The 25,386-nt window shown below is 47.1% G+C and overlaps 1 protein-coding gene across 3 annotated transcripts in view; it reads left to right on the forward strand.

The window, feature by feature from the left end:
• Positions 1–25,386, forward strand: part of CLDN14 (claudin 14) — a 59,743-nt gene that overhangs the window by 26,954 nt on the left and 7,403 nt on the right. Inside the window, exon 1 of one of the 3 annotated variants that reach the window (XM_032865353.1) lies at positions 20,171–20,208. The exons of the other annotated variants lie outside the window; for them this stretch is intronic. The gene's annotated coding sequence lies outside the window, so the exon portion shown is untranslated. Of the gene's footprint in view, positions 1–20,170; positions 20,209–25,386 lie in introns of those variants that run through there. 3 annotated transcript variants of the gene reach the window in all.

A 25,386-nucleotide genomic window follows, 5' to 3' on the forward strand; every position in this document is an offset into this window, starting at 1 on the left:
TCTACCTTGACCTTCCTTCAGGGGCCCTCCGTCCTCTCTCCCAGCTGTGCAGTTCTGCTTGTGATGCTCCTTACAATTGCAAAGCACTTGCACCCATACCCTATGGCTCCCTGAACTTCACCTCCAGCCTCCTGTACCATTTCTGTGAAAGCAGCCCCTGCTTCCTGGAAACTGGCATTTTGACATCCAGCATAATATTCTTCCTTTGTCTGTCTGAGGCAAGTCCAAAATGACCACTTAAACACATTTGACCTGCAACAACAAGTCAAAACTGTTCCCTAGAATATGGGATAAATGGCAGAAAGAAAACCCAAAGCAGAGCAAGCAGTGTGTTTTGCAGCACTCAGCCTCGACAGCCCTGAGAAGACTTGTAGTAGAGAGTGTGTTGTGCTGAAGGCCCCAAGTGGGCAGGGAGCCTCTCTCCCCAGCTCCCACTGGTTGGGATTATATACATATATAAATAGAGTGATTACATATAACGTCTAAGAAAATTATTTCCGAGACCAACGGTATCACAATGAATTGGCCCTGTGCAGGATAGAATTAAACAGGAAATGTGTGTGCCTCATTTGTAGAAGTTAACAGAGCTTCGGGTGGCCAAGACACTCCCTCTATTTGGACACAGGGCCAGATAACCATTTTTTTTAATTCAACTAACCAACCCCAACCTCCTTTCTGCCCATTCTGTGTCCACAGAGTAATTACATACTGAGGCAGTTGTCTCTGGACTCTTTTACCTGGTGATGGCTATGATCCCTGGAAGCCTCAGATCTCCTGCCACACCTTCCACTGGGGTTTATAGGGTTCCCAGAGGCTGATCGTTGCCTGTTACTAAAAATACTCACTAGCCACTGGTGATGGCAATCTGTGAGCTGTGTTTTTCCCTTTGTCAATGTCTCTTGACCTTTACAGCATGACTGAATTTTTATGCAGCCCTTTGTCTCATGTTGTAACTTTTGGCTGACTGATACGTGCTGCCATTTCTTATAGCTCTTGATTCTATTCTCTGCAATAGGTACCTTGTTCCATGTTATATTAATACATCTTTTTACTTAAAAAAGGAAACAGAAGCATGTGATGTCAGATACAAAAGTCTTTCTCCTTCATCTTGATCCTTAACTTCACTTCCCAGAGATAACCACGGTGAACAGATTTTTATACAGCCTTCAGAAAGGCTCTCTGCATGATCAAAATGCATATACTTCTTGTTTTGCACAAATATGATCACACTGTACCCATTGCACTCAACTGGCTTCTTAAAATTGTGTCTTGGAGCTCTTTCTGCATGACTACCTATAGGAGCACTGAACCTTTTAATGGTGCATTCTCTCCTCCTGTGTGGGGTGCCATCAGCTAACTAGTCTCATTGAAGGCCATCTTGGTTTCATCTAGTTTTATCCCTCGAAGAAAGAGCCAATGAGTGTTGGATATTGTATTACGTGTGCCTCTGCTTGCTCTAAGAGGATATCTGTAGTATGAATTTCTAGCAGGCAAACTGCTGGGCTAAAGAGTATTCACAATTGACATTTTGATAGTTATTCCCAATTCACTTTCCAAAAAATGACACCAACTGTATGATAGTACAACAAGGAATTTTTTTTTTAGAGAAGTAAAATTGCCAACTTGGCTATCCGTACATGGAAAACCACCGTGCTTTAAGACTCATTTCCATCAAAGCCAGCTGATTTAGGCTGGGTCAAGCCAGGCAGAAGTCTATGTATGCCCTTCTCTCTGCATTTCTCTTATGAAACTGCATATATAAGATATGAGCAATTCCGAGTGGTTTTTGCATTTTCTTTTCACTGTGGCCACCTGAATTCCACTTGGCCCAAGGCCGATTTGTTGTGTGTGTGCATTGTGGAAGGGGAGCAGCTTAGGGGTGCTGGTGAGGGGTCTCTGAGCCTTGCAGAGCTGGTGGGGTCCTGGGGTGAGCTGCAAACTGTGGGCTCAGAGGCTGGGACTCCCTGAGATGTGCTGTTCTTAGGATTTCCTTTCACCTTTCCAGTCACCCTGTGTTTCACAGTCAAGGTGCCCCTGTTCTTCAGCCCTTTTTGGCCTATGTTGTCCATTAGAAAATTATTAAGGGGTTTAATTGGGTCATTGTCCTAGGGTTCCCACCTCCGCAGCTGTACTTTCCAAGCTACTTGGGATGAAAGACTACTTTTTAAAATTTTCCAATTTGTTATGAACTAGTACTTTTGTAAAAGACTAGAAATACTGAATTACTAGAAAAATGAAATTAAAAAATACATACAAAATGCAAGTTCAATTTCTTCTTCTTACATTTCACAGACATAAAATGACTTCGTTATTTTGCTACGAAACTGTTTTGAAATGCTTAATCTCAGTTTCTGTTCTCATCTCATTGGTGATCTGGAACAGTTTGAGTACTGCTCTATGCACTTCTCTAGAAGCTTCTGCGAACTTCCTTTTGACCCCAAACCTTTATTTTTTTTACTGGGAGAGTGATCTTCACCCAATAGGAGAAATCATCCAGGTTTTCAAACACAGAGGCCTTGGGTCAATTCCCAGGATTAACACCGGGCATGGGTTAAGCTCGGGGCCTAGTCCCATCGACCCCGTTTCCCCCTTCTCACCTGGCCTTTCTCATCATGGCAAGCAGTAATCATGTGTTTAGGGTGCCATAATCTCCTGACTTCAAATTAGAAGACATCATTTTCTTTCCTTCAGATTTTACTTTTTACTTGATTTAAGTCAAACATCAGCCTTGCTATTATCGTGTCTTCTCTATAACCCACTACAAACAGGAGAAATGTGAAATCTAGGGTTGTGGATTAAAGGGAAGCAATTGCACTTTTCATATCAAGTTAAGTCATTCAAACTTTTCAATTCACATTTTAAGTAATTTTACACCTTGTGAGATACTTCGGTAGGTCTTAATACAAAGGAAAAAATGAGCAGCAACTCCCCCCCACAAATGTGAGATTTTTAAGTCTTTTGTCTTTAAAAGAGCCGAACTATTACAATTTTAAGTACTTGGAGAAAAACGGTTTTCAGGTTGCCTTTGGAACCTGAAGCAGCAGATTAGAGCGACATCTAGTGGTCATTACTAATATGTACTGTAGTCCATCCATTATAAAACCGATTTCCCTTTGTTTTGAGCATTTTTTAAATTGGAGCGTAGCTTATAATATAGGGTGTATCATAGTTTAAACATTTTTTCTCACTGATACTTCTTACAGTTTTCTTAATTTCATCAAAATATGAATTTCCATAAGAAACTTTGTAGGACGTTCATTCATTCAGTAATATTTATTGAATATTGAATTGTATCTGTAACGTATTGACTTACTGTATGTATTATATTCATTGCGTACATTTTAATTGCATTATATTTCAAAACTCTTCATTGTGATCCATAACGTAGGTCTTTCTCCTTTATGATACATTTATACATTGATATTAATCAGATCTAACTCCCTAAATTTAAAAATCTATTGTTGTCTAGACCCAGTATTTCTCAACACTGGCTACATATTAAAATCACCTGCAGAATTTTCTAAGTTGTAACTAGCCAGACCACACTTCTCAGAGATCTGACCTAACAGTATGATAGGTCTAGGGGTGAGGTCTAGGGATGAGGCCCACACATTAAGAATTTTTGGAAGCTTCCAAACTTTATTTTTTAAGATTTTATTTATTTGTTGGGCACAGAGAGAGAGAGAGACAGCGAGAGATTGAATATAAGCAAGGGGAGTCAGAGAGGGAGAAGCAGGCTTCTCGCTGAGCAGGGAGCCCAATATGGGGCTCAAACCCAGGACCCTGGGATCATGACCTGATCTGAGCCTAAGGCAGACGTGTAATGACTGAGCCACCCAGGTGCCCTGAAAGCTTCCAAACTTTTAATTTCCAATGTGTTGACTGAGAACTTGTTCCTTCATTCAAGTCAGATGTTTTCAAGATTAAATAGATTTTTTAATAGTTGAGAAACACTCAGTGTTTTGTTTTATAAACAAAGAGTAAACAACTCTTGTTTCTTTTTTTTATTTTTTTTATTTTTTTTTAAAGATTTTATTTATTTATTTGACAGAGAGCGATCACAAGTAGGCAGAGAGGCAGGCAGAGAGAGTGAGAGGGAAGCAGGCTCCCCACTGAGCAGAGAGCCCGACGCGGGACTCGATCCCAGGACCCCGAGATCATGACCTGAGCCGAAGGCAGCGGCCCAACCCACTGAGCCACCCAGGCGCCCACAACTCTTGTTTCTTACAACTATTATAATTATGAATGCAAAGAAACTCTACATATTAAAGGAATCATGGATAACCTTAAAACCATGATATTCAAGAAAAAAAAAAAACATTCCTGAAGACATCATCATTTAGTGTCTCATCAAATAATGTTGCAACTTGCATTTGAGGCTTACACATTCATCTACACAATATTATTTGGAGTAAACACCACGGTGAGATCAGGAATGCCGATGAAGTGTAAAACAGTGGCTCTGAAATTTACAAGATGTCACAGTAATATATTTGTAACACACCATAATCCTCCCAAGTAATGTCTATCCACTAAGGGGGAAAAAACATCTAAGGTATCATTTCCTCGGAATATTCTCTTCTTGGCTGAGAGTGAACCCTGTTAATTCCGGGACTGACCCCTAGGCATACTACCAGGATGGCATAATGGCTCTTGACCTGGCTAGTGCAGGAGGAGAATGTGATACCGCATCAGACCACAGCAGGGAAAAGAATAGTGTTACATGGGAGACAGTGTGGAGAAGAAAGTACCCTATTCATTTCTGGGCCCTACCACTTGCTAACATTGTAATCTTGTGCAAGTTACTGAACACGTCAAATCTGTTGTTTCCCCTCAATGCGAACTTGGGGCTTCTGTGGCTACTAGAATTCGTATCTGTAAACCAGAACACATACTGGGTATCTGCTGTGGTAGTGAGAGCTTACTGTTACTCGTGGTGGTTTATTCTCACTGTTTTTAGCTCATCACAGAAAGTCAAAACGTGGTCTGGTATAGTTGAGGCAGAATAGGACCATTAACCCCTTCCAGCCTGCTGGTCCAGCCCCCATCGACTGAGGGGGACAAGGTTCAGACATGGGATTCATGTTTAAACAATAGCTGGGCTCCTTTAGGGGTCCTTGGGCTTCATCCATCACTGGGCTTTTTAAATTCATAGAACGCTTTTTTCTATCCAGTGTTCTCTCATGGCTGAGTAACAAAGTCCTAAACTATTCTCACTTCAATCTTATTCGTCCTGTGAAGAACAACCTTTATCCAGGACCAGGAGCTGGCTGGGGGCCTGCTGTGTGACCCCTGAAGTAGAGAGAAGCAGGGGTCCTGTAATTCAGGCCCAGGCTGCTAAGAGAGATTAACAGAGTCAGCAATTGCCACGGATCGCAATGGCCGTGCTTGGGGATGGGGCAGGAAGGCTTCACCCATGCCCACACTGCAGGAAATATGGAAGGAAAGCAGTAGGAAGGCGATTTTCAAGTAGGAAGTGTGGGGCACTGAAGTCCATAGGTTCCAACTCAGTTCGCCAGTCTAAGCCCCAAATGTACCAGATTCTACCCAATACCCACACCTTTGAGCACGGTCCTCCCTGAGTCAGATGACGATGGCCATATCCTAAAAGTCCCGATTATGTTCTGATTGGATCTTAAACTGTTTCTGTCACTCAAATTAGTGAATCTCAATCACGCTTTTCAGGTTTACGAAAAGAATTATATGGACAGAAACTCTCTGCAGACATGTCAGTATAAGCCTGTAGAGCTCCTCACTTTTCATTTTGCTAATACGAGCTGGACAGGTAAGGCAAACAGGGGCTAGCTTTAGGTGAAATCTCCCAGCCCCCAGCCAAACTCGTTTTCTTCTTCTTCAAGGCAGAGAAACAAGGTCCAGGCTGGCGTAGGTCATCACCAGGCAGAGAGTGCTCCCATCACTGAGAAAACACGGCACTGAGTCGCAAGCCCTGGTCTCCATTGATGAGCTGGGCCACCTTGGGCCACTCAGTTAACTTCTCTGTATTTGTTTTCTCATTATCACATGAGATCTAATAACACCCATCACACAGAGTTTTATGTGGGTTAAATGAAGCAGTGTAAATGAAATAGCTAGCACAGTGGTGAAGGTTAGGTTATTATTAAAATGTAACATGGCATCTACTGGAGCATTTTTTAAATTTTTTAATTTTTTTTTCATTTTTGATTTGGCAGACAGATCACAAGTAGGCAGAGAGGCAGGCAGAGAGAGAGGAGGACGCAGGCTCCCCGCTGAGCAGAGAGCCTGATGCGGGGCTCGATCCCAGAACCCTGGGATCATGACCTGAGCTGAAGGCAGAGACTTTAACCCACTGAGCCACCCAGGTGCCCCCATCTACTGGAGCTTGAAAGCAAACATCAAGAGGACCAGCAATTTACTAGTGAAAGCTGGTTGAATTTTTACAAAGAAGAGAAAACAGGTAAGCCAAATGGGAGCTTAAGAAAAGGGATTACATCTCCTTCTTGGAAAATAATGCTTTGGGCCCTGTCGGAGGGGAGGCTGTGGCTGGAGGTATCCCTCCATCCCGAGGCATCACTGGGCTGCAGTAACAGGTCGGACCTCAGCTTAGCTCTAAGCCAGGAAGGAAGGTGTGGGGACGCACAACTCAGCCCTCCCACCATTTCCTTTCGTGTGCCTGCCCTCGACTTCTGTCAGACCTGGTGTTGGACTCCTGGATAGGGGCTGTGCGCTAACTTGCAATAAATAGACTAAAAAGGGGGAACTTTGCAACTAAGCCAAGTCAAACACCACTGTGAAAACCTATCCTGAGCTGCCCTGAGGTGTTTCCAAAGGCAAAGCAAACATTATAAATGAACAGCATTCTCTAATTCTCCTCCTCGGGGGAAACCAGTGTAGGAAGACAGGTAGACTCTGTTTGCAGCTGGGGCAGGCTTCAGGCTCAACACTGCCCGTGGGGTCACTCCAGAGCACCCCCAGATCTTCTCCACCGGCCACCTGATTTTGTGAGACTGTCGTTCTGCACCAGAAGACTACGACGGCCCTTGACGTGACTGGTCACCTAGGAAGCAATAAGCCATTTTTGGCTTTGCCCTGGCTGAGTCTGTGAGCTTTAAGTCACTAGTTTGTCCTTGAATCCGCTAGGGTATCTAAAATCAATATTTGTTGTCTACATGTCTAGATCCGTGACCCTCAGCTTTACCTTGCATAAGAATCCCCCAGAGGGGGCCGGGGTTGGTGGAAAAACATCAACCCCCAGACCCACCTCTTGAAATTCTGATTCAGTAGGTCTGGGTCAGGGCTCTGGAACCCAGGTTTTAACAAGCAGCCATGCAGATGCTAATACAGGCAGACTCAGGTCCACCCTTAGAAACTCAAAACACATATAAAACAGCTTGATTTTATCCCCTACCGTGTTAACAGCCTACACTGACTCAACCCCCAGGGAGTAATTCTAGGAACCCAGGCTCATAAAGCAAAATGGCTTCAATCTGACTCGTTTGAAGGGAAAACTTCTTGAGGGTTCTCAGCGCCTGGAGTGGGCTGTGAGGCCAGAAACAGGTATATCAGGGTCTCAGCCTTCAAGAAACCTAAAATCTAGCTGGGGCGATGGCTTTTGAGTGGAACACCTGCGAACTGGAGAGTCAGGGCGTGATGCAGGGACGGAGGGACCTCTACCAGATCATTGCTCCTGGGTCCTGGAAACAGAGGCTACGTCAGTGCAGCCCCAAGGTGCCTGGGAGAGACGGCAGGGGATCCCACTCAATGGACCACACACGTGTGAACTGAGACCTACTGTGTGCCAGTGACACAGCAGACAGACACAGTGAGAGTGGAGAGGAACAGCTAGAAGGAGGGAGGACAAGAGCCATCAGACCAGGTGTGGTGGCCGCAGGGCAGAGGAGATACAGTGAGTGGGAACGCATGGACAGTAGGGTGAGGCACCTCGTGGGGCGGGGAGGGATGTTGAAAGTGGAGGTAGAGGAGTTTGGTCCTAACAACAGAGGTAGAGGGGAATGGGTTTCTTAGCTGGGGCCTAACGTTCAGAGAAGGCCTGCAAGGCTGGGAACTCCCATGGGTGACGTCCTTGGGATTCCGTGGACTGAGTTCTGTGGACTTCAGTGTGTGCAGAATGAGGGTACGCTATGTTGAACAATGTCCCCCTCCCCAAATTCATGTCCTTCCTAGATTCCCAGAATGTGATCTTATTTAGAAATAGGGCCATTGCAGGCGTAATTCACAGAGTTAAGACAAGATCATACCCGAGGAAGGTGACCTCTGAATCCACTATGACTGGTGTCCTTCTAAGAAGAAGAGAAAAGACACAGACACAGACACAGAGGGATGATGAGGGAAGCAGAGATCGGGGTGATGCGTCTGCAACCCAAGGAGGGCCAGTGATTGAGGGCAACCCCTTGAGTCCCCCTGAGGAATCAACCTGCTGACACCTTGATTTGGGACTTGTAGCTTCCTGAGTATGAGAGAACAAATTTCTGTTGTTTAAAGGCATGCAGATTGTGGGTGTTGGTTCCTGCCCCCACCCCCAGGAAGCCAGGAAGGGGCGTAGGGGATGGGGCTTGAGGAAGAAGAGAGAGAGTGAGGGCACATCCCTTGGGAGTGAAGGATGGCTGGGCAGTGGCTCAGCAGAGGAACCTCATCAAAGAAGCCAGTAGGAACCCCTGCCTCCCTCCAGCCCCATCCACAGAAGACAGGGGGCAAAGTCCTCCCAGGAGGAAGCCTTCAGACAGACTGGCTTGCCCCTCGGAGCCCCTGCACATCTTTCTAGTTCCTGTTCCACGCATTTCCTAAACAGATACCACCGTAGCCACATGCTTCGTTCGTAAAGGTTTCTGAGCCTCCTCCGGAAATTAAAGGATTTTTCTGGTTATTAAATGTGTACCAAATGATTGTTAAGAGCAGGTCTTGTTTTTCCATTTAAGTATTGGGTCGTTTCAAAGAGAAAACACAATGCTCCCATTTTCCTCACTAAATTATAGCCCTGGACTTCCCCCTATAAATTCAAAATTGGAGAAGGCTGAAGGCAGAATGGCCCCATTCACACAAAAACTCCAAAGGATAGCTTTCCTGTGAGTTGCGGGCTTCTGTGCTCCCCACCCCCAACCCGTGTGTGAAGTCACTTATGGCTTGCCATCATTGATATCATGTCGCTGTGCCCCCTGTCCTCTGTGTAATTTCCTAAAAACAACCATACAAAGGTTTCTATTCCGTCCTATCAGGGCGGCTCATGCACATGGAAACTGAAAATTGGTTTCTAAAAAAGGGGGGGGGGGCCTCAACCCGATGGCTGGATTGCAAAAGGACATGCCCCTCTGAGTGGCTGAGTCAAAAAAATATTTCAGTGCTGAGTAAGTCACTTAGGAGGAAAGGATGTGACCCCGGGACAAGGACTGGGGCTTGGAGAGTGGAGCCCTGGTTGGGTTTCAGCTCCCGCGAGGACCCCACTGGCACCAAGCCCGCATGGCACCGGTGGGCGCAGCAAGCCCGGTCCCGCTCCAGAACCAGGGATCCTTGGTCAATCTGTGCCTTGGAGCTCAAGAATTCTGCTCAAGGTGCTCCCGCCTGACTGTGGGCTGCCTTGCGGGCCTGTCTTGCCTGCCGCTGTCAGTCTTTTCCAGAAACGGCTCAACCTTATAACACAGTTGTTGAACTTAAATGCACGTATCTCATCCGAGACTGGAAACCTTATTTTATCCCACCAACCCACCGCCAAGCAGCTTCTGCCATCTGTTGTCCTCCAGGTCTTTGATAACTAAACCCAGACAGGAGATGGAAGACAAAATTCTGGGTAGAAGGAAAAGCCCACGTTTCATCCCTCCGGACCAGAGAAAAGGCACGATTATTACCATGTCATTTTTTTTTCCCCTTTGTTCTCCACTCGTCTTTGTCCCTGTGCACAAAGGCATTCCCCCCTTGCCAACGAGGTCACTGCCAGGGTAGAGACCAAAGACTGACCGCCTTGGAGCCCCATGGCGTCCTTCTGTTTGCTTCAAAGCTACCCTGAAATCGGCAAAGGAAATGAAACCACGAGGCTGCCCCAGCGATTGCGCCCCTGGAATAATTGGAAGTCGTGAGCCGCAGATCTGGGGAGCAGCTCGTCCCTCAGCCCTTGCAGGGTGGCTAATGCAGGTGTCTGGAGGTGGCGGGGATCCTGGTGGTGTCAGATGGGACCTGCAGGGGGAACAAAGTCCCAGTTACACAGCAATGAAATACAGAGTGCCTTTTCGGCTTCGGCCTCGATCCGGCTTCCTGGGCTGAGGGCTTGAAGAGGATTTATGTGAAGCCTTTGAAGTTAGCTACTCTCACAGCTCTTGGCCGGCCTGCTTGGGTTTGCGGAAAGATAGGAGTTATTGGAGATAGGAAAGAGCAATCTGACAGAAGAGAAAAGAAAACAGACTTGAAGCTGCTTCCTTCAGGGAGGCAAAGACAGCCTGTGTGCCATGTGTCTCTTTCCTTCGTCCGTCTGGCTTGCTCCTCCAGCCGTGGGAGGCAGTCCTGAGGGAGTGGTGACTTTGCTCTTAGGGCTCCAGACCACGTGACTTACAGCAGGAAGGGGGAGCAAGGGACACTCCCCGGAGATGCCCTGCCACCTCCACCTAAATGTGGAGGCATCTGTCCTCAGGAGAAAGGCTTTTAAATGCACTTAGATGGAGCACAGTCCTTCGGAAACCCCGATTTTGATGACATGGGGTTTTGGGGGTTTTGTCATTGTTGTTGTGTTTTTAGGTTCCTAGGACTGCCAGAAATAAGTGCCACAGATTGAGTGATTTAAAAAACCGAAATTTATTCTCTTAGTTTTGGAGGCTAGAAGTCCAAAATTAAGCTGTCAGCAGGGCTGTGCTCCCTCTGATGGCTCTAGGGGAGGATCCTTCCCTGCGTCTTCCGGCTCCCGGCCGCTGCAGCAGACCTGTGATCCCTTGGCATGTGGCGGCACCACTCTGGTCTCTGCCCCTGGCTTTACATGGTCTTCCCTCCGTGTGTCTTTTTGGGAAGGACCACCATCCAGACTGGACCAGTGCCCACCCATACGGCTTCATTTTGCCTTCTTGCCTCTTTAAAGGTGCTGTCTCCAAATCCAGTCACATTCTGAGGTCCTGGGGGCTGGGACGTCAACAGAGGAATTGACTTCAACAGGGCATAGAGAAGCTCACAGTCCCCATGCGGAGGTGACAGATCTCCCATCCAGTCCTGTACTGGCCTTTTCTACCAAGAAGCTATGTTGGTCTTGGTACTGACAGGTACCCAGTCGGGGAAGCAAGGGTTGGGTTTACCCTCTGGGCATCCAGCTGATGTCCTTGCTGAACGCAAGGGACTGAGAGACGAGGCTAAGGAGCTCTCATGTGTGACCAAGCCACTTTGGAGATCCCCCAGTGTCTGCTGGGATACCCACTCCATCCCTGGCCAAGGTGGGCTCCTTACAGCCATTAGCTCCCAGCCAGATTTCAGCTACATGCTGTACCGGCTTTGGGGACATGTGAGGATCCCCAGGACACCTGCAGGCCTCAGAGGAGATGAAGGGAGCCAGGAATCCCGACTTGATCTCACTCATCCCACCTTCCTGTGACCGTGTTTCACTCCCTGACACCCAGGCATCCCCATGTGGGGATGGAATGATCTCCTCCAAGGATCCAAACAGGGAGCAGAAGAAAAGCCCATTTTCTTTGGGTTACCCCCAGAACATTCAGTTTGGGGGAGATTGGCACAAGCAGATATGATCACCAACTTTCCCTTCTTTGGTCTTCCTTCTCCTTGTTCACCAGGGATGGAAAGAACTGAGATTCCCCTGTTCCTCGGAGCAGAAACTTGTATGCAATGTCTTGAGTTTTCTAGATTATAAGAATTTCAGATATTGAATCTCTAGGCCTCAATCGTTATATGGTGATAGGAGCTAAAGGAATTTCTAAAATTATCTCTTGCCATTCAATGCCTGACTTTCAAGAACACTGTCTTGCTGAAAACATAAAATCCTATATTGAGTATCAGAAGCAGAAAACCTAGTATCTTGCTAACTAGATACTAGATACTAGTATACTAGTTAACTAGATACCAGTTAACTACATACTAGATGACTAGATACTAGATACTAGTTAGCCTTGTCATGTCATGCCTTCCAGGACAGCCAGAAGATCAGCCCTTTCTACCCACAGACCGTCCAGCTCAGCCAGGACTCCTAGGGCGCCCCACCACTCTGTGGAGCTGACCCCAAGACCAGGAGGATAGGACAGAGCCTCTGACCAACAGCTTGCTCTGGAGCCGCCTTCTTTCCTCCCTGGGGTCAGGAGCAGCTAGTGGCCATCCGGCGATCTCCTCTCGGGTAGCAAGACAAAAATCAGCTAACCAAAACACTGGCTCAATATGGATTCTTTCAAGATCAGTTCTTCCCACTCCTGGACCTCGGCTCCCAACTTAAGGGCCAAGAATTTCACCAAGTTCTCCTTGGTTCTAATATGCCCCATCTCTCTCAGCCTAAACAGCTCCCAGCAGAAGGGGGGAGCCTGTATGCATTTTCTGTAACTGCCATAATAAATCGCCACAAACCAGGAGACCCCCCAAACCACAGAACTTGATTCTCTCACTGTTCTGGAGGCCAGAAGAGTGAAATCAAGATGTCATCAAGGCTATGTTCCCTGAAGGCTCCAAAGGCTGTAGGGGAGGATCCTTTTTTAGCTCTTCCAGCCTCTGGAGGCACTTGGCACCCCCAGCATTCCTTGGTTTGTGGCTGAATCACCCGTTTCTGGCTCATCTTTACATGGCCTTCTTCTCGCCTCTTCTCTTGTTCCTCTTCTCCTCTTACAAGGAGAAGCCCTTGGATTGAAAGCCCACCCTAATCTAGTATGACCTCATCTTAATTACATCTACAAAGACCTTGCTTCCAAATAAGGTCACCAATCAGGTTCCAGGCGGATATGAGTTTTGGGGTGCGGGGACACTATCCAACCCACTGCAGAGACTCGTGGGTCAGTACTTCCTAATATTGTTCTCACTCTGGTGGTGAAACCCCAAGCACAGAGTGAGTGTTCAGGAAGGGAAAGGTGCCTGCCCGTTCTCCCAAAATGTACCATACTTATCTGAAAGCTGTACAGGTTTTCATAAGAGCCTCACACATGCCTTCCAAAGGTAACAGCTCCTGCAAATATTGGCCTGCTGCGTTTGCTCCGGGCTCACCCACGCTCCCCCTTTCTGAAACAGCCCCCGCCTTCCCATGGTCATTTATGCCCATTTGCCTATTTGTTTATACCCTTTCTTGTTCCAAAAGGGATTTCAGGCAGATGGTTTTTATTACCGGGCTAAATGAATACAGCAAGATCCTGTAGCAAATACAGTGTTCTCCGCAAACATAAATTTCCATGAAACCAACATGAAAAAAACCCCAAAGCACTTGGAAATTAAAATGATGGTGTTAAGTTTGACATCGGGCTCCTTTCTTATTTTCGTTGACTCTCTGAAACATAGTGCATTCCTTGCTGCTCTGCATTTGCAAGCTTTGTGTGTTCTTTCTTGTTTTCTGGTTAACCTCTTCGTGGAAGAGGCCTCTGGTCAGGGAGGGAGATTCTGGATCACTAAGAGCTGAAGGTAGAGATTCAAGGGCCTCATTTTAGGGCACAAACTTTAGAAGGGAGATCGAGTACGGTCCGCCAGGGCACACGCAAACGTCACTCTGTGCTTCTCAAACTGAATATTGAGAATATTCCTGTCCCTTTGGAAAGGGGCCTGATGGTGTCTGAGTGTGTCTTGAGAACCTGATTTTCCCATCCACATGCTGCCTGATCCGTGGCAGCTGAAATATTTGCAAACAGTTTCCAGCGGGGACCCAGCAAAGCCGTGCTGGTCACTCAGCCCCAACGAACATTGGCCAGGACCAGAGCGGAGAGCAAGGCCTTTTTGAGAATCATGCTTGAGCCCCGTTCTTGCTCACTCAACAATTCTTGATGGAGCCTTCAGTGCCAGCCTGCAGGGCTCTGCCCTGAGCCCACTTTGCTCTCACCACGGCCTTTTCCAAAGGCCTGAGGGAGGGCGGGCAGCTCCCGGCTGGCAGCCTGTGGAGGAAGGAACTGAAGCTTGGGCTGGAGGCCCAGATTTTTCTATGACCAGCTGTGAGGACTGGACAAGATGCCTAAACTTGATAACAGATGCCTCACAGAGCCGTCTGTAGGGTTAGATAATAGTTTGCGCACAAGCACTCGGTAAATTAGAAGGCGTGGGGAACCCAGAGGTGTGGCACCAACGTCAGCCGACTGTCTGCGTGTGGGGAGGGTAACAATTAGGAGTCTGGCATAGGTGAGGCCTTTGTTCAGAATGGCAGGTGGATGACGTGGCAATCTTCACTGATCCCACCTGGCCCTGGGCTCCCCACCAGATCCTGCAAAGGGCTGTATGACCACCCCCACCTGTACCAGGCTGAGTAGGCCTTCCCACAGTGCCTCCTTGAGGAAAGGAGGGCTCACTGCAGGGAGGCCCCTGTTTCCTGGCCTTAAATCCTCCAATAGTCCTCCATCCTCCCAGGTGGGCCAGGGTCTAGCCTTTGGCTCTCAGAATTATCTAGAATAGAGATAAGAGGACAGAGTTGTCCCGGTTCATATCTGAGAACATTTATTCCAATGAAACTCCTTTCCCATAAACTAACGAACTCCTCCAAGACCACACTGAATGAGGTGGTCCCACACAGAATGGCAAAGACAAGACACACATCTTATGCGTACGTGTGTGTTTGTCTTTTATTGTGGTAAAATACAAAGAACATCAAACTTACCATTTTAATCATTTTTAAGTGTATATTGCGGTGGCATTAAGTACATTCACATTCTTATGGAACCATCACCACCAACTGTCTCAAGAACTTGTTCAGCATCAAAAACTCAGTCCACATTAAACACCAACTCCCCATTCCCCCTCCCCAGGCCCCAGTATCTGTCCTGCTACTTTCTGTCTCTATGAATCAGACTCCTCTAGGGACCTTCCTTAAGTAGAATCATGTAATATTGACTCTTGTGACTGGCTTATTTCACTGAGCATAATGTCTTCAAGGTTCACCTGTGCTGTAGCCCATGTCACAATTTCATTCCTTTCTAAGGCTAAACAATACTGCACTGTTTGGAGAGACCTTATTTTGCTTATTCATTTGTCTGTCAGTGGACATTTGGGCTCTTTCCACCCTTTGGCTACTGTGAATAATGCTGGAATGAACATGGGTGTAGAAATGTCTGTTTGAGTTTCCAATTTCAATTCTTGTGACCTCTTAGTATTTAAGCCATAATTCTTTTGTGGTCACTACGTATCAGATGATCTCTGGGCACTTGGGCTGTGGCATTCCTGGTATCTATCTCATCTAACAGGTTAAATCTTCCTGTGTCCACAGTATAAAAAAGCCATCAACAAATACAAGATCACGTTGAAATACGTGTTGCTGAGACTGCGGTCAGCTGCATTAGGGGCACCAGATAAATAAAAGGGAGGTCATGTCTCACAGATGGGTTGTTTAAATTTCAGAAATTTCCCATCTCCTACTAAGTGACCAGCCTTAGCCAACATATTTATGTTCAGACAGCACCAGAGAAGCCCTGCTTGAACTAAAATCTACTTCGTCTTCTAGGATAAAAGCATAAATAAGATGCTATTTAATTCATTTCCCCATGGTCTTCCCTGTTAAATACATTTGCCATCAGTTCACTTGTCTATTTCCTACTTGGAAATGTACCGACTAAGCAAAATTCTTTCCAACACTCTTTTGAGGTAGACTACGAAGCACAATTAACCCTGGCTATTTCTGAAGGATTTTTTCAAGAAACGGGCAAATGCTGTGATTTACAGTTGATGGAAAATTAGGGGTTCCCCCCAATGAGGCTGCATGGCTTCCAGATAATTACTCGGTTTGCCTTCCTTGTCACTTTGTTGCCATTTAACTCAGGGTGAGAGGGTCCTGAGGCAGCCAAGGCAGAAGCTTCAGAAAACAAAGCAAAGCGTAAGAATAGGACGGCATCTTGCTTTTGCTCTGTATTTGGAAATGAACCTCGCTGATACAGCACCTTCTGCTCTATCGATCTAGCCCGCATTCAGGTATCAATGCTGCCAGCTGAGACTTCCTGGTCCTAATGAAAATCAGAGTTTCATCCCACAGCATAGAAATAGTAAGAAGTAACTGGTGAGCCACAGAATCCCCAGCTGTGATGGGTTGAGTCCTGTCCCCCCAAAAAAGATACGTTTAAGTCCTAATTCTGGTACCTGGGAAGGGGACCTCATTTGGAAATAGGGCCTTTGCAGATACAATCAAGTGAAGATGAGGTCATTGAGCCCTCATTCAATACGTCTGGTGTCCTGATAAGAGGAAAATGCCCGGTGCAGAGAGGGACGCAGAGGCAAGAAGCCAAGTGAAGACAGAAGCAGAGACTGGAGTAAAACAAGCTGCAGGCAGAGCAGGGCTAGGATTGTGAGCCACACTGGAAGCTGGGAGAGGCAAGGAGGGATCCTACCTGGACACTCTGGAGCGTGGCCCTGCTGCCACCTGGATTTTGGACTCCTCCAGAATTGAGACAGTAAATTTCTAGTATCTTTTCTTCCAAATGGCCCCAGGGCCCCCAATTCTAAAGTAGACTGTGGCTGAACCTGATGGTCTGGCATGCCCCTCCCACCTCCCCATGAAGGGTCAGTAAGTCCCTGGTCATCCTCAGAAAAGAGACCAGACTGCCCAGTCCTCTGATGGATACAAGGATACACACCTGTCCCTGCCCCCCTCAGCCCACTGTGGGGTAGTGAGGGCTGCGAGGCTGGTTGTTTCCTTGTTGCAACTGGGCTTCTCTTCACGCCTGAGCTGACAGCAGGCAGGCAAGGAGCCGCCTTACCTCGCCGGTCCCTCCACAGAATACACCATCGTCGATGCCAGGACTCCAAACCAGCCCCTTACCAGCCTGGTGCCCCCAAGAGCCCTCTTTGTGAGAGGGCAGCAAAAATTCTTCTTCAGTGACAGGAGCGTGGCAGCTGCCAGCTGATGTTGGGGATGTGTTGTATATAGTGCTATGAGCCCAGACACTGAGGCCAATCTGCCTGGGTTCAAGTCCTGCCTCTGCCACTTAGAGCTGGGTGACCCTGGGCAGGTCATTTATCTTCTTGGAGCCTCCATCTCCAAGAAGATGGAGTAATAGTAGTGCCTAAAGCAAAGTGGTGTAAATAGTAGTGCCTAAAGCAAAGGGCTATTTTAAGGGTTAAGTTAGTAAATAGATGTAATGTGCTTAAAACCACAAACAGCACACAATGAGTGCTATGTTAGTGTTCGGTATCATTTTACTATTGTTATTACTGATACGAGGAATCCACCAAGGTCAGACCTTTGCCAAGTTAAAATGAAATCTGGAACAAAGGTTTCCACGGGAGTCTCGTGGCTTCGATTGGATATGCTGTCAATAAATTGAGCAAGGTCAAGCTTGCAATGGCCTTTACCCCAAGAAGAGAGCCAAGACTCTGCTAACTGCAGACTCAAGTTGCCTGCTTGTGTGTTACTCAAATCAAAAGGGGCCAAAACAGAAACCCTAAAACACAGGCCTCCTTCATATATAACCTCCCTTTCATTAAATTATTCATGCAACAAACTTTTTACCAACTCCCTAATGTCTGTCAGACCTTAGCCCAGCTCTATGAGAAGTCAGAAAACGAATCAAGCTTTAAACACAAGCTGAGAGAATAAAGGTGATATAATCGTCCGTCATCTGTTGTCCATCCATCCATGCATCCCTCCATCCATCCATCCATCCATCCATGCATCTGTCCACCCATCTAACCTGAAGTATCTACTGGCTTCTATCATATCTGCGACAGAAGTCACCAGTCAATGGAATGATTTTAGGAGTATTAGAAAATGCTCAAGACCTTCCTCTCCCAATCCTCCTTTGTACCCTGACTGGTGTTTGAAATTTCACTATTAAATCTATATCCTTTAGACTTAAAAATACCTCCTGGGCGGGTTAAAGTGTTAAGAATCCAAGGGTGGCTTTGATGGCAGGTAGGAGAAATGAGGATGAGGTTCTTGGCTGTTTGGAAAGGAGGGGTGAAGCCCCAAGCCTAACCTCCCTGTCTGCCCATTGTCACTTGTGCAGCAGGCTCTGTGTGCCCGCACCCCCCACACACTGAGGGGGCAAGAGCAGTGTCTATCTTGCTCACCAAGCCCCCTGTTGCTCACATAGGTTTGAGCTCAATCAATCAATCAGTCAACAAGTTGATGAACCTGTGTCTTCATCCTCTCGCCCAGGAAAGGCTCATTTGTCCATCAGGAGCCATAGGCCAGGGCCATGGGCCTCGGAGTTTTCACACTTCAGCCCAGAACAGGAATGAATTGTTTCAGAGAAAATCGATATTAACAAAGGTTTAACAAAAGTCTTTAAAACATAGGGACGCCGGGGTGGCTCAGTCAGTTAAGCGTCTGCCTTTGGCTCAGATCATGATCCCAGGGCGGGGATCCTACTGCTCTTTCTCTCTTTCTTTCTCTGTCAAATAAATAAATAAAATCTTTTTAAAAATGGAAATTTTTTAAAAGTCTACAAAACATAACATTCTGTCCACTTTGTTCATTGTTAAATGTAGTATTTATTAAAACATAATCTTTTGAAACTATTTGGGGTTCACATTTTGTCTGTGCAGGGTTTCCCAAATATACACAATCGGGGCCAAGATATCGAAGACAGTTGTAAATTAAATGTATTACTTGTAGCTAAATCACCCCCAAAGACAAAAGGATAAAAATCATCCCCCCAAACTCCCAGCATAAAATTACAGATGGTGCGGGTGCATTTTACTGTAGATGATATTCACTGGACAGAAGAGGTTCGGGCCCTGTGAGGGCTCTGAACTAAAGATGGTTTTGTTTACAACAGTTACTTCTAGAGAAGAGTTTTTAAAAAGAAGCTGTGTGGATTTGGTTGTGGGTCAGTTCTCAGACAGTAATAATCTAACAGACCCTTCTGAACTGCTCCAAGTTCCCAGCGCTTCCACAAGACGCCCTCTGTCCTCACCTTCCCATTGCCAGTGACACAGAGGCCAGACTCTGGTCCTTGCTCAGAGCCATTTGCCCGTGGCTGAGCTCCTTCGTTGTCACTGAGCACCAACCAAAGCCATGCAGACAGAGGACTGCAGTGAAGAGAACACAGGAGCCCAAGTCCCCGCCCTTGGAGCATCATGATGGAATCAGTGAGAAAGGGACAGACGCACGAGTCAAGCTAAATTCTGTATCCCAGAACGCCCAGCACAGCCCCGTTCCTTCAGGTGCTGTCCTACCTTTCCGGATTATGCCCAGTCCTATCAGGCTCTCCAGGCAAACTTCTCATAAATCCCAAGAAAGCCACCTTCTTCTTTTGGCACTGGCTTCACATTTCGCCTTGTCCCTTATCTCCAACTCAAAGCAAATCGTCCCTCCTTCCACACGTGCCCCACGACCCACCCAGTTCCATACTCTACCAGCAGACATCACCTAACTACCTATATCTGCAATTGTGGCTGAAAAAATAAAACGCAGTTGCATGTTGGTCAAAATTCGGTGGCTTGTGTCCAGAGCACAGTGGCCTGCAAGTTGAGAAACTCTTGGGTTGCTCAATTTGATATAAGTCCCAAGCGGCACGGGGACAACTGCCAGCTGACCGGCCCCGGGGATGGTGTGTGGTCAGGGCCACAGGAGGGGCTGGATCATGGGCAGGCATCGGGCTGTTTGCAGGCGAGTCTTGAGTATGGACGCCAAGGAGGAGTGCACAGGCCATGGGCCCGGCACAGGGAGCACAGGCAGGTGTCCTGGGCTGACCGCGGATGGACCTCTGCGCTTGGCAGGGCAGTCACGGCTTTATGCCGGCCGCCCTGGAGAGTCACCGGAGGGTGTTTTAGGGAGGAGATGACAATGTTCAGATGTATTGGGCACTTTTCCAAAGTGCAGAAATGACATTTCTGGTTGGTCCTGAATGTCCGCCTTGGCCTGGCTGCCTCCTATCGTGCACAGGGCAGTTAAACATTCAACCGATTACACCTGTGCCCACGCAGGTCCCTCTCAAAGGGCAAGGTAATACTTTTCTCTCAAATCCTCTGGCCTTGAAGCTTCCAGTTGGTGGAAGAGGGAAGACTGGAGGCGGCGGCGGCGGCGGCGTACCGGAGGAATCCTGGTTCCACACGGGCTGGCCCGGCCAGGGTCTGGAGCAGCCCCACTGACGAGGGACCTGATGAAGCGGATGGAACTCACAGCCTCTGCATGTGAGTTTGCGGTGAGGCGATGAGTCGGGAGGGTTCGGGGTTGACAGTCAATTGTCTGGGGGTTTTGTGAGGCCCTGCCGACCAGAGCTGTGGGCAGGCAAGTGTTCTCCAGGTGACAGGCAAGAAGGCAGCTGGAGGGGCCCTGGGGACCCCTGGGGGGACCCCAGCAGCCAGGAGTGAGGGCAGCTGGGTTCCTAATGAGCCAGGAAGGTCAAGACCCCGTTCCTGAGGGTTTGGGCAGAACTCTTTCATCACTGGATGGCCCTGGTCTGGGGGCAAGGACGAAATCTGTTGAGTGTTTCAAGGCGGTGTCAGCTTGAGCTCACTGTCCCTGACCCTTTGCACTGTGACTGGCTTGTTTCTCCTGCAAAGAGGGCCAGGCGGAGCGTCCAGAGTTTCCAGACATGGGAGATTTATCCTGCCTACAACCCGCACCCCTCCCCGCCAAAACACACACACACACACACACACACACACACACACACACACACACACACACACTCTGGCATGGGAGAAGGGGCAGGAAAGTTATAGATCTCTCTTAATAAGGGTAAAACAGGGGAAATTCCATGCAATCTGATCCGTCAGTTAATCCTTCAACTACCTTGAACCCCACATCCCGACAGCTGCCGTGGTCTTCCCAGGATGGGCGGTCTTCCCGAGGCCTGCTGGGAGGGCCACAGGCAAAGTAGAAAGGGATCCGGGATTAGTGCCCTGAGAGGGTCCCCAAACGTGGAGTCACTCAGGACACTGGCTTTTGGCTGCACATTCCCATCGAGACATTTAATTCCTGCAGTTTTCAAGACCAAAAATCTTTTAATCGCTCGGTTTAGTTTTGAAGTCTTGGGAAACCAGAGAAGAGCCCCATTGCTGTGTTCTCCGGCGACTCCGTGCCAGGTCTGGGCTCAGTGCGGGTGTCTGGGCTGGCTTGGATGGAGTCAGGAACGGATTTATTCATGATGACATAAATCTGCAGCACAGGCCTTGCATTCGCCGGGCATCCTCACCGCACTTACAGGTTTTTACGTATATTATCTCGGCATCTTCTAGACAGTTCTGGGAAGCAGCTGTTATGAGGTAGATAGCCAGGTGAGTCATGTAAGGCTGAGCTGTTTGCTCGAATTAGTGAGACTTGAAGTCGGCCTCCGTTCTTATCTGGCACCATCTGCTTTGCAAAAATCTCTTACAGTTACTGCGTGTCACTTACCCACATCTACAATGGGACTGATGCTTCTTAAGCATCTACAGAGAAACCTGTCCCAAAAAGGGGGGCGGGGGGGGAGAAACATAGATTCTTCCTTTGGTACCATGAAAATGTTACTGCAAATATTTGTTTTCCAGGGTTTTCTAGATAAAAATCAATACAATTGAATGCCAATTCTTGGCTTTAAAAAAATCGTTCTTTCATTTCTATCAGGAATATCATCCATTACACAGAACAAGAAGTCTAAGGGCCTGTTTTCAAGGCTTCTTCCGATGTCTTGTTTTAAAATACAGACGGTCCGCCCGTCTTGCCAGTTCAGGAGTGATTCTTGGCGCTTTGAAACGCAAACATTCCTCCCTCCAGATGATCTTCATACTCCTTACACTGTTTGCGGGATGAGCGGCCGCCAGGGCCACAGGCTTCTTCCTGGGGCTGCCAACAGCAATAAGGCATCGGGAATTTTCCACTGGGGGCTGTGTGCTGGGAGGGGGTCCAGGGCTTGCTCTCGGAGGGCTCCCGTGTGGGGGACCCTGGAAGGAACAAGGAGCAGCTGGGGCTCAGGCACCTCACCCCTTCTCGCTAGGGGCTGGGGGCCCTGCCGGACTCCGGGGGCTTGGAGCAGAGTCTCCAAGAAGAAGCAAGCCACCCAGAGGCAGCTAGCTGTTCCCTCCTGGGCTTGGACGTGCACACCCAATGGCACGCACACCTACAGCTTCCCTGGAACAAGAGGAAAGTGAAAACAGATTTAGAACGACAGGTCTGTTTCCATTGGAGGCCACTCTCGGGCACAGGAGGCCGTCAATAGCTTTGTTTTCCAAAGGCTCCTCCTTGCCAGGCATTTACAGAGGCATCTGGGCTACACTTAAATGAGGAAAAATAAACATATGAAACCATATTTTTTTATTCTGCAGCATACTGCAAAAGTGTCTCCTGTTCAACATCTCAATGAGATGTGCTCATGGGTTTAAGGGAGGAAAACTCCCAACGTCCAGCTCCTGGCTCTGTCCATAACCAGTAGGACAGGCTTCAAAGGCCTGCCACCTGCCAGGTCCCACAAGACCCCACCCTCAGGAGTGGCCCATGCTTGTTGCATGCACTGCATTATATTTCATTCATCTTGAAATTTATAAGGATTTTTGAACAAGGGGCCCCACATTTTCATTTTGCACTGGCTTCTGCCAATGATGTAGCCTGTCCTGAGAACAGGAAAATGTAACCTATGGTGGCCAGTACTCTTCAGAGAAAACGCACAACACGGCCCTTTGTATGTGTCTGAAGACTAAGCTAGAAACGCCGTGCGCTATTTCATCAGCGGGCTTTTGCCTTAATGAAGACTTCTGCAATCTGAAATTTCATACCTCACTCAATTAACTTCAAATTTCTTTTTTTTTTAATTTATTTATTTCTTTTCAGCGTAACAGAATTCATTGTTTATGCACCACACTTAGTGCTCCATGTAATATGTGCCCTCCATAATACCCACCACCTGGCTCCCCCTAACTTCAAATTTCTTAAAACGTTCTAGAAACACATACATGGAAGTATCGCTGGTCTCCCTCCTAGGGCTGAGCCAGTCATATCTTTACTGACGTGAGTGATATTCTTTGGGGCCAAGGACAGGAGATTTGTTCTCAGGGAGACATCCAGGAAAATATAAATGCCCTATGTTAGCCAAGATTGATACACGACATGTGCTGAGTACCCAGGAGGGGCTGGGTGAAAGAGGACTGGGTGGTAACCAAACAAACTTGCTAGGGGGTACTTGATTGTCCAAGTCCTCGAAAGAATGTTCTGGGCTCATTTGCCCCATCTTGGTCCTCTCTTGAGCTCATTACAATCATTCCACCAAAACTGTGTTTACCAGGGTCTGCAGTTTCCTTCATGTTGCTGAATCCCACTGAGAAATAATCATTTCTCAGTATTCCTTCAGACTGCTTGATTTGTCTGATGACTTGACCTGGCGCATCACTCTCTCCAACATGGATCTCTGTCCTCACTCACTACGCTGGGTTGTCTCCCCTCTCGTGGCCACTCCTGTGCCCCATGCTACTGACTCCTCCTCATCACCCAATCTCTGATGTTAAAGGGTTCCTGAGTCACTGGGCAGGCCCTATCCTTCCCTGTCCATGGGTGTCATCCAGTCTCATGGCTCTTAATCCCAGGTGTATGCTGTTGTGTCTCAAATGGCCTTTTCCAGTCCAGTCTCCTCCCTAAACTCTGCATCTAGAGTTTACATCTACATCTAACCATGGGTGTCCTCACCTGGGCAGTGGTAGCCATCTCAAACCCAACATGTTCAAAACAAGATTCTTTTCTGCCCTTCACCCTCCAAACCTGCCCATCTCCTACTGTCTTTACCTTCTCAATAACTGGCAGCTGCATTCCTCAAGCTTCCTGAGCAGAACCCCTGGGGCTGTGTTTGACTCCTGTCTCTCACACCCCACAGCTAACCTGTCAGTGAACTTTGTCAGCCTCACCGACCTCTTTTCAGCACTCACCTTTGTTACTGCTAGCATCATCTGCCTGGATCATTACAGGAGTCTGCATTGGTCTCTGATTCAGCCCAGGTGTGATCCTGGACAAGTTACTTTACCTCTCTAAGCCTCAGTTTCCCTATCTGTAAATGGGGACAACAACATGCACATCACAGATTTCTTAAAGGATTAAATAAGGTAATGCCAACAGAAGCACTTAGCCTATGTTTGGCATTTTGCAAACAGTACATTTAGCTGGGATTGCTTTACTCTTAGCATTAATAACTAACAGCTTCTGTGCACCTGGGCTCAAAAAGCTAAATTTACAGAGAATAAGCATTAAACATCATTTTTAAATATATTTTATTTAACATTAATAAATCTCAGTAATATGTTTTCATTTGACACCACATTTTTAGTCACTGCAATATATCCCCAGTTCAGTTTCACAAGCTTATAAAATTCGTGGAAGAGTTACCTTATTCACGGAGGTTTCTGGCCCAGCTAGGACAATGTCCTATTGCTTGTTTTCATTTCTGTTTTGACATTAAGGCCCAAAGGGAGGTACCACTGAGCTTTACTGGATTTCCACAGGAAAGCCTGGCAGCCTGGGATCAATGGATTCATACACTTTTCCAATCTGGAGAGGTTGAGTTATTTGATTGCTGTATGGGTTACTTACTGTAGTTGGCACTTGCTCTTGAGTTTCCACAACTACAGTCTTCCAAATTCTTCCTTCTCTGTGTTCTCTAACCTCTCCTTAGATTCTGTCCTCTACACTTTGGGACATAAAGCTAATTACTGCCTTGTTGTTTTCCATGACAAATGCGAAGTCATCAGACTGTGTTCAATGCCTGTTCTGGGAAGGATCCACTTCTCATATTCAGACATGAGCACTTCTTTTCTACAACGTCCCATGCTGCCATTCAGCTAGTCTCCTGTATTGATTTCCTAGGGCTGCTGTGACAAAGTACCACAAATTGGGTGGCTTAAAAAAACAGAAACTTATTCTTTTACAATTCTGGAGACAGGAGTCTAAAATTAAGAAGTCAGCAAGGTTGGTTCCTTCTGAGGACTGTGAGGAAAACTCTGTTCCATGTCTCTCTCCCAGCTTCTGAGAGTGCTGGCAAATCTTAGCATTTCTTGGCTTGAAGATACATCATTGCAACCTCTGCCTCCTCTGTCATATGGTGTCCTGCCTATTTTTCTGTGTCTTCACAAGGCCATCTTGTGATAAGAACACCAGTCTTATTGATTTAGGGGCCTACCCTACTCCAGTATGACTTCACTTAACTAATTATGTCTGCAACAACCTTATTTCCAAATAAAGTCACATTCTGAGGCACTAGATATTAGGACTTCAACATTAGCTTCTTGGGGGGAGCATAATTCAGCCTATAACATCCCTTATACAAAACTTTCCCTTGAAACATTTTAACTGTGAGTCATCTAATCATCATTTAACACTTCATTTTTTTAAAGATTGTATTTATTTATTTG

This window comes from Lontra canadensis, unplaced genomic scaffold (genome assembly GCF_010015895.1).
Source record: "Lontra canadensis isolate GAN:19392208 unplaced genomic scaffold, GSC_riverotter_1.0 scaffold29, whole genome shotgun sequence".
NCBI lineage: Eukaryota > Metazoa > Chordata > Mammalia > Carnivora > Mustelidae > Lontra > Lontra canadensis.